Raw genomic sequence first — 12608 nt, forward strand, 5'->3', positions numbered from 1 at the left:
TAAATACAAAGAGTAGGTGAGAGCTAGATCGCTGTTTGGCTTGAAGTTAAAGACTGCTGCATGGCCTTCATTTCCTCACCTTGGAGACCTCCAGGGAGGCAAGAAGCTCAGCTCGTTGCCAGCTGTCAGAAAGAATGTATTGGTATATTAAAAGAAAACTGAATCAAAATGAAGTATGCCAAAGCGATTAGCTTGCAAGAGAATGACTCCACATCCACAGATGAAAGGCAAGTGGAAAAGAGATTTGTGTGGTGGTTCCACCTCTAAGAACACAGCTTTTGTTTGTGGGTCCCTGGAAGCACTGTGGCCCAGATACAATAGAGCAAGTCCCTGGTATGACTCTCTGCTGCCTGGCCTTTGCTTTGCTGTCAGAGTATACCCACTGTATGCCAGTGGGCTTGGGAATAGTAACATTCATTTCCTTTATAGTAGTCTTTTCTCTGGGCTTCTGAGGAGCATAGTCTCAATTTTAATTACTTGCTGGACTGGGAATATGTTACACAAACCAATTTCTTTAGTGTCCAAGGCAAATTCTCCTTACTAGATCACTTTGGACTTTACTGGGTTAGATTTCACAACTTTAGTATTTATCCAATCATTTAGAGATTGTAAAAAATTATTCACCAGCTGCTGGGAAGATGTTGAGAGCACTGTTCGACAACTGTGTTATTAGAGAACCATGTCACAGAGGGCAGAGAGAAACAGAGACACACACTATCTGGTATGTGATTGGATAATCTCAAAGGAGAATACTGTTAAGATATGAAATTTAGAAGTGTCAGTGGCCATTTTACTACAGTTTCACTTGCAATTCATGTTGCTATTTATCAGTAATACTTATGGGATGTTTTACATAAAACTGCGTGTTCCTAAACATGTTTTTCGAGACTTGAAATCGAACAATTTGGTAATATATATGTTTTTCCAAAACAATATAAATAGAAAAAAGTATGTAGAGAATGCAAAATTAAATCAGCTTTAAAAACAGAATGTTATCTGCAGCAGGCACTGTTTCAGCATTGAAGCACTGAAGCTTTTTGTTAGAAGTACAGGATCAGAAAATGACTCTAGTGAAGAATAAAATGAAAAGCCACGGGCTATTTCCATTGACCACTGAGTAAAATGACAGGAGTAAATGAACAAGTAATTTGTGTTTCTTAATATTCCCCTTTAATTCTCCGTCATGTAAGAGTAAGGGATGAATTGGTTTCTGTGGAATGTGGCTTAAATATAGTCTTTCTCCTGAGTGCACATCATCTCAGATGGGAATGTGCATTGATTTCAGTGGGAGGTGTGCACCAGGGAAGATACCTACCACAGAAACTAACTGTACCAGTTGCTATTTACAGCCTTCTGATAGAACTGAATCTCATGCAGTGCTGGGCATGGAAACCCCCTTCCTGAGCCATCCTGACTCCTGGCAGTCTTCCTGAGCCAGACTAAAATAGCTCCTTGCAGATAAAGGTCTAGCCCAGCACGACTGAAAAAAACCGACAGCGAGGGCTTTCAGGTCAGACCTTCAGAGGTAGTTTTCCCTCATTTTTTTGCATCTCATTTTCAATCTATTTTCTCATAAGAACAACTGTCAGATCATATACACTCTGCAAATTCTCTCCCCAGGCTGCATACAGCTGAATATTCTCCCCATTCTTAGGACAAACTGCTGTTTAAAGTGCGCAGGTGGTATTTTCAATTCATAATTAAAGGTGAAAGGGATATGCAGAAAGCAATGGTAACTAATAATCAGAATCATGATTTATTTGAATGTAAAGAAAGTTTTCCAAAATACATCTGTGAGATGAAAATACTAATTTAAGCAGTCAGTGTGCACCCTGCTCCATGTGAAAACATCAAAGAACGGACACTAGGACCTTCAAGATGATCAGAAAGAAACTAGAACCATAGTTCCTGTTCTCACAAATATTGCCTCTAGAAACAGATTTGGGATTCTAATTTGGGATTTTTCCTTCTGCTCTAGAGAGAGAACAGAGGGACTGGTGCTGTGGTGTGAGAAACACTGATGTACCTGCAGGCAGTAACCAGCATGGTCCTTCTTTTGTTTTGTACTTCTAAAGTGAATTAAGAAGAGAGATGTAACCGTGATACCAGACCAGTAACTGGAGAGGAGAATAGTAAGGACTCTTCATTTTAAAGCTTGTCTACATTTAATGGAGTTTTTTCCATATACTACCAAAGGTCTCTGATCAATGTGAGCATGAGAGCTCTTGAATGTAGTGGAAAATGTTGGAGGCAGTACAAGTCTTGCTCCTGATACACAGACATAGTGTGTGCTGCATTGAGTGCTGGACTTCATTTATCTGTTCTCATTAATTCCTCCTCTCTGCCTCATCTCATAAGTATGTTCATTCAAATTAAAAACAAACAAACAAACAACAGAACAACAACAAAACCAACATAACAAAGCCAACTATGACTCAAAACACAGAGCTCCTACCCTAGAATCATAGAATATCTCGAGTTGGAAGGGACTGACAAGGATCATCAAGTCACAGGAGCAACGTTTACAGGAAGCAGGAAACAGAATATAGAATAGAATATTCTTCTCATAGAATATCCCTTAGTAATTTTGGCAGGCCTCCTTATTCTGTAGGACAAAAAATATCCCATCTAGAAACCATTTTAAGTCTACTAGAAGAGACGATCAGAATTCTCTGGATACTCCTGTATAAACAGAGAGTTTTCAAGGAGAATGGATAACAGTGACATTTCTGTGGGTAAAATCAGACTGACGTTTACAGGTGAGTTGAAGAAATGGGCATCAAGACTGATGGTCATTGTGAGCCCTATAACTTTGTAAACCAGTCAATATTGCAAATGAACAGAAAATTGTGCAACGAGTTGCTAATAAAATAGCATGGAAGTTAACAGCAATACTTAGATATTAGTTTATACCTTGGTCTGTTTATACCAACACAAATTAGGTCAGAAATAATTAATTCAGAAAAAAATCAATTAAAAATGGCATTTACCAAAGACCTACTTAATCCAGGAGTTGATTAACTTTGCATAGTGATTTCTGAGGTAATGATTAGAAGGAAGGTATTTTTTCCACACATAAATTCCTATGAAAAAAAATAGTATATAAGCAATTTAAGAATGGACAAGAGGTAAATTCATTACTTTATGCTCCAGAATTTACTTAAATCATATTTCTGTAAGATGTAATGTTAGTGTGCTAATAGCAACACATATGAACAGTAAACTGAAGCAGATTACAGTGACTGCCTTTTGTCTATTCTGTCTATCTAGATAACACAGTATTTTTTTCTTTGCTGGTTAAGTTTTCATATAGAAACAGAGGAAATATAAAAAGCTACTGAAATAGGAAAATCTGTACTGAATCAGAAAGATTACCTGAGGGGGAAAGAGAAAAAAAAAAAAAACAGGCAACTTAGCTTGTTTCATTTTTAAATAACTACAGTGTTGATGCTGGTGACATCCCAATACTTTATTGAATGACAGATCTGTTTCCAGCTCTTCCTGATCTTATGTTTAATTCATGTAGGAAATTTCTACCCTGAAGAGACACAGGAGGAATTTTGTGGTGACTGACTGCCAGAGATGTGTATGTCCAGCACATGTCAAAGACCTAGACCTCAGGCTTTGTAGACTAGAGATATACTGGGATTAGATGAATACAGATGGAAAAGCCTATTTTTTCCAAGACCTCCCTCAGAAGAATGTTAACTTCTAATATAAAAACCTGACATTGCACTTCTAGCACACATGGTCATGATTTTTGCAAAACAGGGAGCAATCTTTTTTGTTTCCTGGTGTGTTGGGCATGAGGTCACATACTACCTTGGTACCGAGAATTTAACATAGCAGGATTCTAAATGGTTGCATATTGAGAAAATATTGAGAAGTATTTTATAATAATATTGAGAAAATATTTTATAAGGATGTGATACATAGTGTAGCTGTAGGCGTGATGAGAAAGCTGTTCAACAAAGTAAGCAGCTCCCTTTCCATACCAAAGCTGCTCAAATCTAGGGTCTAAGGTTTGTTAGACCCAAACTAGGGTCTAAGTTTGGTTATGGAAAGCAAATTAGGGGCCTGTATCTTCCTGAAAACAGGCAGGTGGGTGTAGGTGGGGAATTGTCATGGCCATTACTCTGTCCCTCTTCTTCACTGCTGGAAAGGTTTGGCAAGTGAAATGGAGATATGTACAGGAGTTTCCTATGTACTGTTTCCTGAGCCAGAAGGAAGCCAAGATCTGTGAGAGACCTAGGCAGGCTGGACAGTACTAGTAATGACTCATTACTCACAAATCTGCAAGCAGCAGTTCTTTAAAGGCTGAAACAATTTAATTCAAGATCAGCTGATTTGCTTCATCTCTACCCATATCCACGAAGTCTAGAGACAAGAAGGAGAAATTGGAAGAGCAGAATATTAGGAGAACCTTCTGAGTTTTGGCCTACTGGGATATTAAAGGCACACTTCTGTCAGTTTAGGTCAGTAAGAGAAGCTCGGATAAGAAGTATGCTATGGTACATCTCCTGTAAAGAGGAGGAAAAATGCCACATATTTCAGTTTTAGTGAGACAAATCAGGTTGCATAGTTTCACAATGACGTGTAAAGTGGTCTGGGGAAAATGGCTTTCATACCTTATCTAAAGCCACCAGCCAAATATGAAAAATCGTGTTGTCAGAGCATCTGACAACAAGAACTGCAGTACTGATACCCAAACTACAGTTCATTTAGAATTGGAAATAACAGTAGGAAGACGGGAAAATGTTACTGCACGGTTCAATTAATGCAAATTACAGTACTTTGTTAAGTCTGTCGTAATTCTCTGCAGAACTTATTATATGGACAGCTCTTAAGTCCCACTCAAAACCACTTAATCCTTCTTTATACACAGCAAGAATGGCTGGATGAGGTCCCACAGGCTGATTTGCAAATGGACTGCAGTAGTCTTGAAGAGTCTGTGGCTCAGTTTAGGCACTGGGGATGCTGGAAGTTGGTCTGAAATGCTCTTGCTGATCATGATGATGCCCTTCTAGCGTGCTGTAATTGAAAACATTCTGTTTGTGAGCTAGGGCTGTTCACACTGTCAGTCTATTTGAGACACAGGCAAAGCCACTCTGTGTTGCTAGATGTTTAAATCTGATGTCACTGAGCAGTCACTTGTAGTCCAGCTTGCATCTGAAGGCATGCAGGTCATCTATAACGATCTTATTCCAGCCCCCATGAGGGGAAAATATAAACTGCTAAATTTAGAATCTTGAAAACTGTCTCAACTCAGAAATGCAGTTTATATTAAAACAGAGAATGCAGTTTCAGCAGTCTGGAGAATCACACGTGTATCCACGAATAATGTTTCCGGGATTCGTTAATTCAGTGGAACTTGAGCTTAAAAAGGATTTTATAAAAAGACTTAATTCTAAACTCCCTTTGCTGTTTCTATGATTCTGTTTTCCTTATTTTTATGCATCTGTCCTCTAATAGGCTGAAGAGATATATGCAACTTTGTTATCATTGACTGTAATAGCAATTGGCTGAGGCATGCAAATTGCCTAGACTGTCTTGGAATCAACTTCAAAGTAGAAAGGCTGAGCCCTGTAATTGGAATGTCAAAGCCCCAGAGCGTTTTCAAGACCCAGTATGTGAGTGCTATTATGGTAATGTTTGTTAGTGGACATAATTTTGCATATCCTGAATTTATTTACATCAGAAACATTTCTACAAACTTCAATCACACTTAAAAATTCCTTATTTTGGACTTATTAGTAAGGCACTATCAAATGAGGCCTGAAGCTTTTATTTCACTATTAATAGGAATAATTTTATAGGAAGTTATATTTATCTATATTTTCAAAGAAACATTTAGTTCAATATTAAGTTTAGACTCCCTAGGCATTTACATTTGTGGGTGCCAAAATTCTGTTTTGTGATCTGTAAATATGTTTTGTATTAGCTTTTAGACTGCAGCCACAGTGTGTACTACTTACAAGTCTTCCCTGTCTCCCTAAAATTTAGGGGACTGTTTAGGTGACTATCCAGAGCATTGTGAGTCACAGATCAAAGACATTATTTAAAAATATATAGAAAGCTAGCAGAAGTCTCATTGGTAGAAAAAAATGTACGTGCAAATCATTGTGATAGTGCTATAAAACTGTACCAAATCATATACAGATTTACAGCTAGAAATAAGATGTTCTAATTACAGATAATTAGGGAGCAGACTTTCCTATTGTACCAAACAAGTCCCTTGGATAAGAACACCCTTAGATCCAGATGAAAGCAGAGACGGCGTGCTACCTTGACATGGTACTTTAATAGAATGCATACTCCAGACTTTTTACATAAAGAGTCTGGAGGCTTTGTGTGGGCAATGTCTGACTGCAGAGAACACTGGACTTCAAAAAACTAAAGTCTACCTTACTTACTGAAAGAGTAAAGCCCCAGATAATAGCCAGGTTATTTTTTCTGCTTCCAGAGTCCACTCTCTTGCAACTGCAGACAATCACTCAGTACCACTTAGACACAAAACTTTTGCTTTTTTTTGGCACTGAAAAGACGGTATATTTCCTTTCATTTGGTATCCTACTTCAAAAACTGCTTCAGAATGTCACTGTTTTGGATTGTTACTAGTTTTTAGTCTGAATTTATTCTTTACTTAGCTTTACACCAGCTATTATCATTTAACGTAAATAATCATTTCCCCTTTCCCTCATCCTCTCTTCTTAGCCACCAAAACCTCTATCATCATAAGTAGAGGAATTCCACAATTTGACAGTGTCAAAAATCAGGAGAATGATGAAAATTGGATGCTTAAGTGCAAGGTGGAAGAAATGGAATTTATCCTCCATGTACAAGACAGCAGTATAGATTTTAAGTGACATTAAGGATGAGGCTGAATATCACATTAAATCCTGTGCTTTGCATTAGATTTCTACAAGAACTCAAGACTGATTCACAGGGTCTTCATTGTCAAAGAATGAATGGCTATTGAGAGAGGAGCTGTTTTCTCCAGATATCATTACAACCAAAATGATGTCTTCTATGTGTAGAGTAGTTTCTTAAACTAGAGAAAGCTTTTTCCTGGGGGAAGCGTAAGATTAAAGGGTTGCTTAATTAGCCACTTAGGAAATTGGAACTGTCAGAAATGACAAAAGACAAAGCCAAGAATAATTACTGCTTATAAATTTATCGGGATAATAAACAAGACAATTTATTTGATGTCTTATTTAGAGGCAAGATCTTTACAGATTTACCATTCTGAATTTATGCTGATATATATATCTTTAAATAGGGAGGAAGGGTAGAAAATGGTCCCTAAAATAGCTGAGGATCATCATTTAACCATCACACTTGCAGTTAGCAAAGTACTGGAGACCATCCTTAACTACCAGTCACCTTTACTGCCTGAATGCCTATTTCTATTTAGGAATATGAACTGAATTAGACAATTCAAATCAGGATTTTTTTTAAGGTTCGGTTTTAAAAACAGCTTTTCTTCACTGCAATTCTACTGTGATCTGTAGAAATAGAGCATAAAAGATGCAGAGCAACAAAGAATCTCGTTTGGGTGTTGGGCAGGTACGGGCACTTTGTAACACATCAGACATGAAAAGAATCACTGTGTGCAATACTTCCAAGTATGATACCATAGAAACCAAAGGGCTTTGAGAGTTAAAGGAAGGAGTTAATATTGAATACTGTGAAGCTAGAGTTTATAGTCCAAGAGAAATCTCAGTGAGACCACAGTGCACAAATGCCTGAAATAGGAAAGAATAGACTGCTGCTAACATGGTTTTGAAAGGTAAATAATGAAAAATAAAAGGTCAAAGCTTGAAGATAAGAACAAAAAAGTAAAGACTAAGGAACTCAAAGAGAATCTTTTGATAACAGGGGTCTCTTAGATATGGAACGGGGGCAGTGATTCCAGAAGTGCTGTAGGCAATTGCACATAGTCCTTTTTATGATCTCTTCTTATCTAATTTTAAAATTGAGTCATACAATAGGAGTGTGAATGTGAGAGTTTTGAAATGGAAAGTCAGGTTGTAATATGTCTAGACTGTAAATCTAACTAATGATTTAAAACTAGAACAAAACAAAACAAAATAAAACAAAATATTAATGGCCTGGACAAACTATATATTATACTTGTGCTGGTGCACTCAGACCACAGGTGACTGTTTAAACAGAGCTATTTCCAGTTTTATCAGATGAATTTAATATACCCTAGAAGGAAATAATAGGGCAAGCAACTCATCTCTGATGTTTTTTAGCAATAGGTGGCTTGGTTTTCTCTCATCATGTTGTGGTTTAAAGACTCATTCAAATTCAACAAAGTAATAAATGCCAGTTCTCTTTTGGGATTTGGCTTCTTTTTTTATGCTGGCATTCTTCTTTCCCTCTGCTTTGACCAAAGGCTGGCATATCACATCCCAGTTTTACAGAATTCATCAGATTGTTAGTCAGTTTTAGATACCAAATACTAACAGATTTCTGAAAAGCTGAGTCTGAACTTCCAGCACTTTTTCCATACTTACTCCTTCAAAGGCAAAAATAGCTGCATGCCTCGAAAGGCAATTTAAATATGACAGATGCAAAAAAAAGGAAAAAGATAGGTTGAAGTGAAAAACATTGAGATTTGATTAGGCGAAAGGGCCTGCAGGTCTGATTGTCTTCACAATATAAATTCACACTTTCCTGACTCCCTGATTATGTGCTTTTTTTTCCTGCAGTTTATATGGTATAAGGCTTGCTGCTAAGCCTTCTACATAGAAGATAACTACAGTTTTGTGTCATTTATCATTTTGAAGTTATTTAGATGTGCTTAGTGAGTGCTGATCAGAGTATTCAAAAGTAGAAGAAAATACATATAACACATTCAAGCTGTGCATAAAACTGCACATACCTGCAAGTCATGGTAGCCTATTAGAACAGAAGGGAAACATTTCATATATTACGTAAACATTATCTTTTATATTCAGTGTTGAATACTAAATCAGACTGACGGGTGATCAAATACTGAATGAGAAGATGAATAGAGCAAAATAAATAATAATTATCTACATATGTCTTCCAATCTTTGAAGGTTTCAAATTCTTCTGAATTAACTCTTGGTATTTACTATATGATCAATAAACATCTTTTTAGGCTTGTTGTGCCTTTTCTGGTCTTTACTAATACTGCTATTGTATCCTACAATCACCAAACTTTCCTTTAATAAAAACAAAACCATAAACAAAACAACAACAACAATAAAAACAAACAAACAAACAAAAAACCAAAACCTATTTCCATAAGCAATCTGGGCAAAACAGATATAATCAAGGAACGATGAAAAGTATTTTTTATTCTCTTCAGTTGCAAAATAAAAGTATTTTCAGTGCAGCTAATATTACAACAGGGCTTTTCACGCTGATTGTAAGCATTACTATGAAAGCAAATTTTCCTTCCTTCTACAAACAGCAAGTTTAAATGTATGCTAATTCATTTGTATCATCTCAGAGAGGTGCCATGCTTCTCTATAAGTGTAGCAAAATCTTTCTCCAGATATGAATTTCTTCCCTCTCGATCGTGGAGTTGCTGAATGGACTACAGACTTGAAGGGACTGCTCTGGTCTAGTGGTTTATCTCAGAATATAGGTGATCTTGAGGCAGCACAGTAGACAGCTGAGCTGGCCTGCACTCAGTATTTCAGGTTTAGTTGAAACACAGACACAACTGTCACTCCCCACGAAACAGAAAATCACCCATCTCCTTTTTCTTTTTCTCCTACTGATTGTTCAGGAACAGGGATATTTGGTGACTGTGATATTCCCTGAGATCCTGGCATTTAATCAGCTTTCAGTGTACATCCCTGGTGCTTTTCTGCCAAAGGGCTTCCCAAGGGCTGCCAGATTTCACAGCTGCCTATTGGGAATCCAAGCCTAAGGCCAATCAACCAGCCCCAAAGTCTGCCCTGAGACATGGAGCACATGAAAAAACAGCCTTGGGATTTCTACTTGCCCTGTTGTCTAGCTGAGATGCTGAAAGCTTTGATGCCTGGTTTAAGGCAGTATTTCAGGACTCCAGGATTACCTTCTGTGCATCTGGGAGCTGCACTGCAATTGAAACTTGTTTCCAGTGCCTTCTGGCTGAGCAGCAGAGAATTCAACAGCTCCAGAACTGCAAGGCTACTCTAGATCCCCAGACACTGATAGGAAAGCAGGCTCTTTGCACAGAGGCGTTCCCTTTGGCTCTATAGTAAATATACTGAATCAAAGATAAATCCCCCAGGTACTCAGAATTCCACTTCACCAGCATTCTATAGCACAGAATGACCAGTGTTACTTGCAAGAGCAAAGAACATCTAGCTGAGAATGTGTGCTCAGTCTGTCAGCTGAAAGAGCATTTCATGGCTCTTACATGCCACTGATTCTGAAATGAGTAACTGTGTTGCTCAGCACATAAAGAAATATTAAAAGTGATTAAAAAACCATAACAACCACAATAAGAAGGCAAACATTTTCAGCTTCCTGCTGGAAGAAAAATTCAACGCCGTCATCTCCAATTCCTTTGGATTTTTTTCCAGAAATCATAACAAACAAACAAACAAACAAATAAATAAATGAACAAACTCTGATGAAGGCTTTGTCAAAGGCTTAATGCAGTAATGAGGAGCATTTCCATTGATTAGTGTAGCTGGAGGATCAGCATTGGGTACAACAAAAGCTGGCAGCTCTCAAAGCATAGGCAAGCCCTGTGCTGAGAGTCACGAGACACAGGTAAGGGCAGTCCTCACAGCTAAGGGTGCACTCCATTGGTACCTGAGCAAGGGGTATCGGAGCAGACCTGGAGACAATAACCAGAGTCAGCCACAGTTCAGATCTCCAGGAAAATCCCTAGCGACAAGGCAGGACTTAGGTCAAGTTGGATGTCAAGTCTAGGTCTTGAAATCTACTGCCAAGCAAAAGGAGGTAGAGAGGACAGGGAGCCTCTACTCACATGTCACAAGGTCAGACACCTGCACTATGTCTGAACCAAGCCAGTGTGCTCAGAGCCGTGCCAGGATTCCATGCTGGTACTGCCCTGTGCCACTTTCCCATTCCCTGAGTCTCCCCATTTTAAAATGCACAATATTGCCTGCGTTGGGAAACCAGAAACAAATACAGTGCAGCTGTTTGTATTGTGTTTAGCTGTTAGCTGTATTTATATGGCAATTCCAGCATAAGACATTGAAAAATACCATTCCACAGACGTGCCAAGTTTAATCATTCTCAGGATTCACAGTAATAGAATACAGCAGCAGGCTAGATTAGGAATGAATAATTAGATGTAAGATTTTTCTGCTCAGATTAGTTATTTGCTATTGCATGCTGCTCCACATTAGTTAAATCAAAAAGAAAAAATAAACAAAACAAACAAACAAAAAAGCACCATGGTACCTGCACCTCTGAATACATTTGAGATAACAGTATATGGTGCAGTAAAAGGGCTGACTGGTCAGTCCTGCCTCCAGGTGAACAACCTAGTAACAAACTACATGAGTCATCTGGTTCTTTTCACATTAATACTTTTTTTTTTTTAAATTTGGAATGTTTTGTATGATACCAGTTTATTTTTTTGCATTATGCAACTATTTCAGTTTCTAACAAGTGTGGCTTTTTTCTTTTATTTTTTTTTTTTCTTTTGAGTTGCGCAGTCTGGTTCTCTTTTCATGTCTAGCCTGTGCCTCTGGCTTACTTCTGCTTGGCTCATCAACAAATAGGGTTCTTGAAAACCTTGATTTTTAAACCCAAAACAGCATTGGGAATGCACTTGCTCTGTTAATATTTAATATACTTCAGTGAAAATGGATTAGTCTGAGAATTTCTTTCAATTATTGAGAAAAGACCAGTACAGACTTGAATTCTGAACAAAATTTAGTCATTAATGGTATTTTAACAAGGATTATTTTATTTCCGGACAACAAAAGGGAGTGGAAATAGGCCTAAAATTACTCAGTCTGAATCCAATCCAGGTCAGCAATCGTTTTTAGCTGAAGTACTGTAGCTGGGTGGGCTGAGCAGCTGCTTGTTGCTCAGTGTTATCTGCATCGAGAAGCTGTACAACTGGATTGCACTGCAATCCTTCCCAGAGCTCTCAGAAGTCACAGGCTGATGAAACAGTGTCTCATTTAAGATAGTTCATTCCTTTTGAATATTTAAAAAAGTGGCAGGGTGGTTGGATGGTTACCCTTACTTTTGCTGGAATAGATCCTCTGTTACTAAATAACTGAGGTGATCATTCAAGGCTCAGCAATTCACAGTTTCAAACACAGCAAATTCACAAGTATGTAAAAGGATGAACAATGTCCTGAAGAGACACTGTGATCCATCAGACCTTGAACTAGCTCTGCTACAGACTTGCTGTGTATTCATAAGCAACTCATCATTCCTCCTGCCTCTGGTCTGCAGATTGTCTGTGTGCTGCTATAGGTGTTCACAGAATAGATGTCTAATTGCTGTTGAATGCAACCTGAATAACAATGATATAGTTTAGGTTCCTGAGGCACAGGTTTGGTGGTATTTATATTATTAATATACTTCACTTTCTCTATGTGTCTGTTGGCTTTGTGTGTGTGTGTGTGTGTGTTGTTCAGTTGTTGT

The sequence above is a fragment of the Meleagris gallopavo genome, chromosome 16, assembly GCF_000146605.3.
Source record: "Meleagris gallopavo isolate NT-WF06-2002-E0010 breed Aviagen turkey brand Nicholas breeding stock chromosome 16, Turkey_5.1, whole genome shotgun sequence".
Classification (NCBI taxonomy): Eukaryota; Metazoa; Chordata; class Aves; order Galliformes; family Phasianidae; genus Meleagris; species Meleagris gallopavo.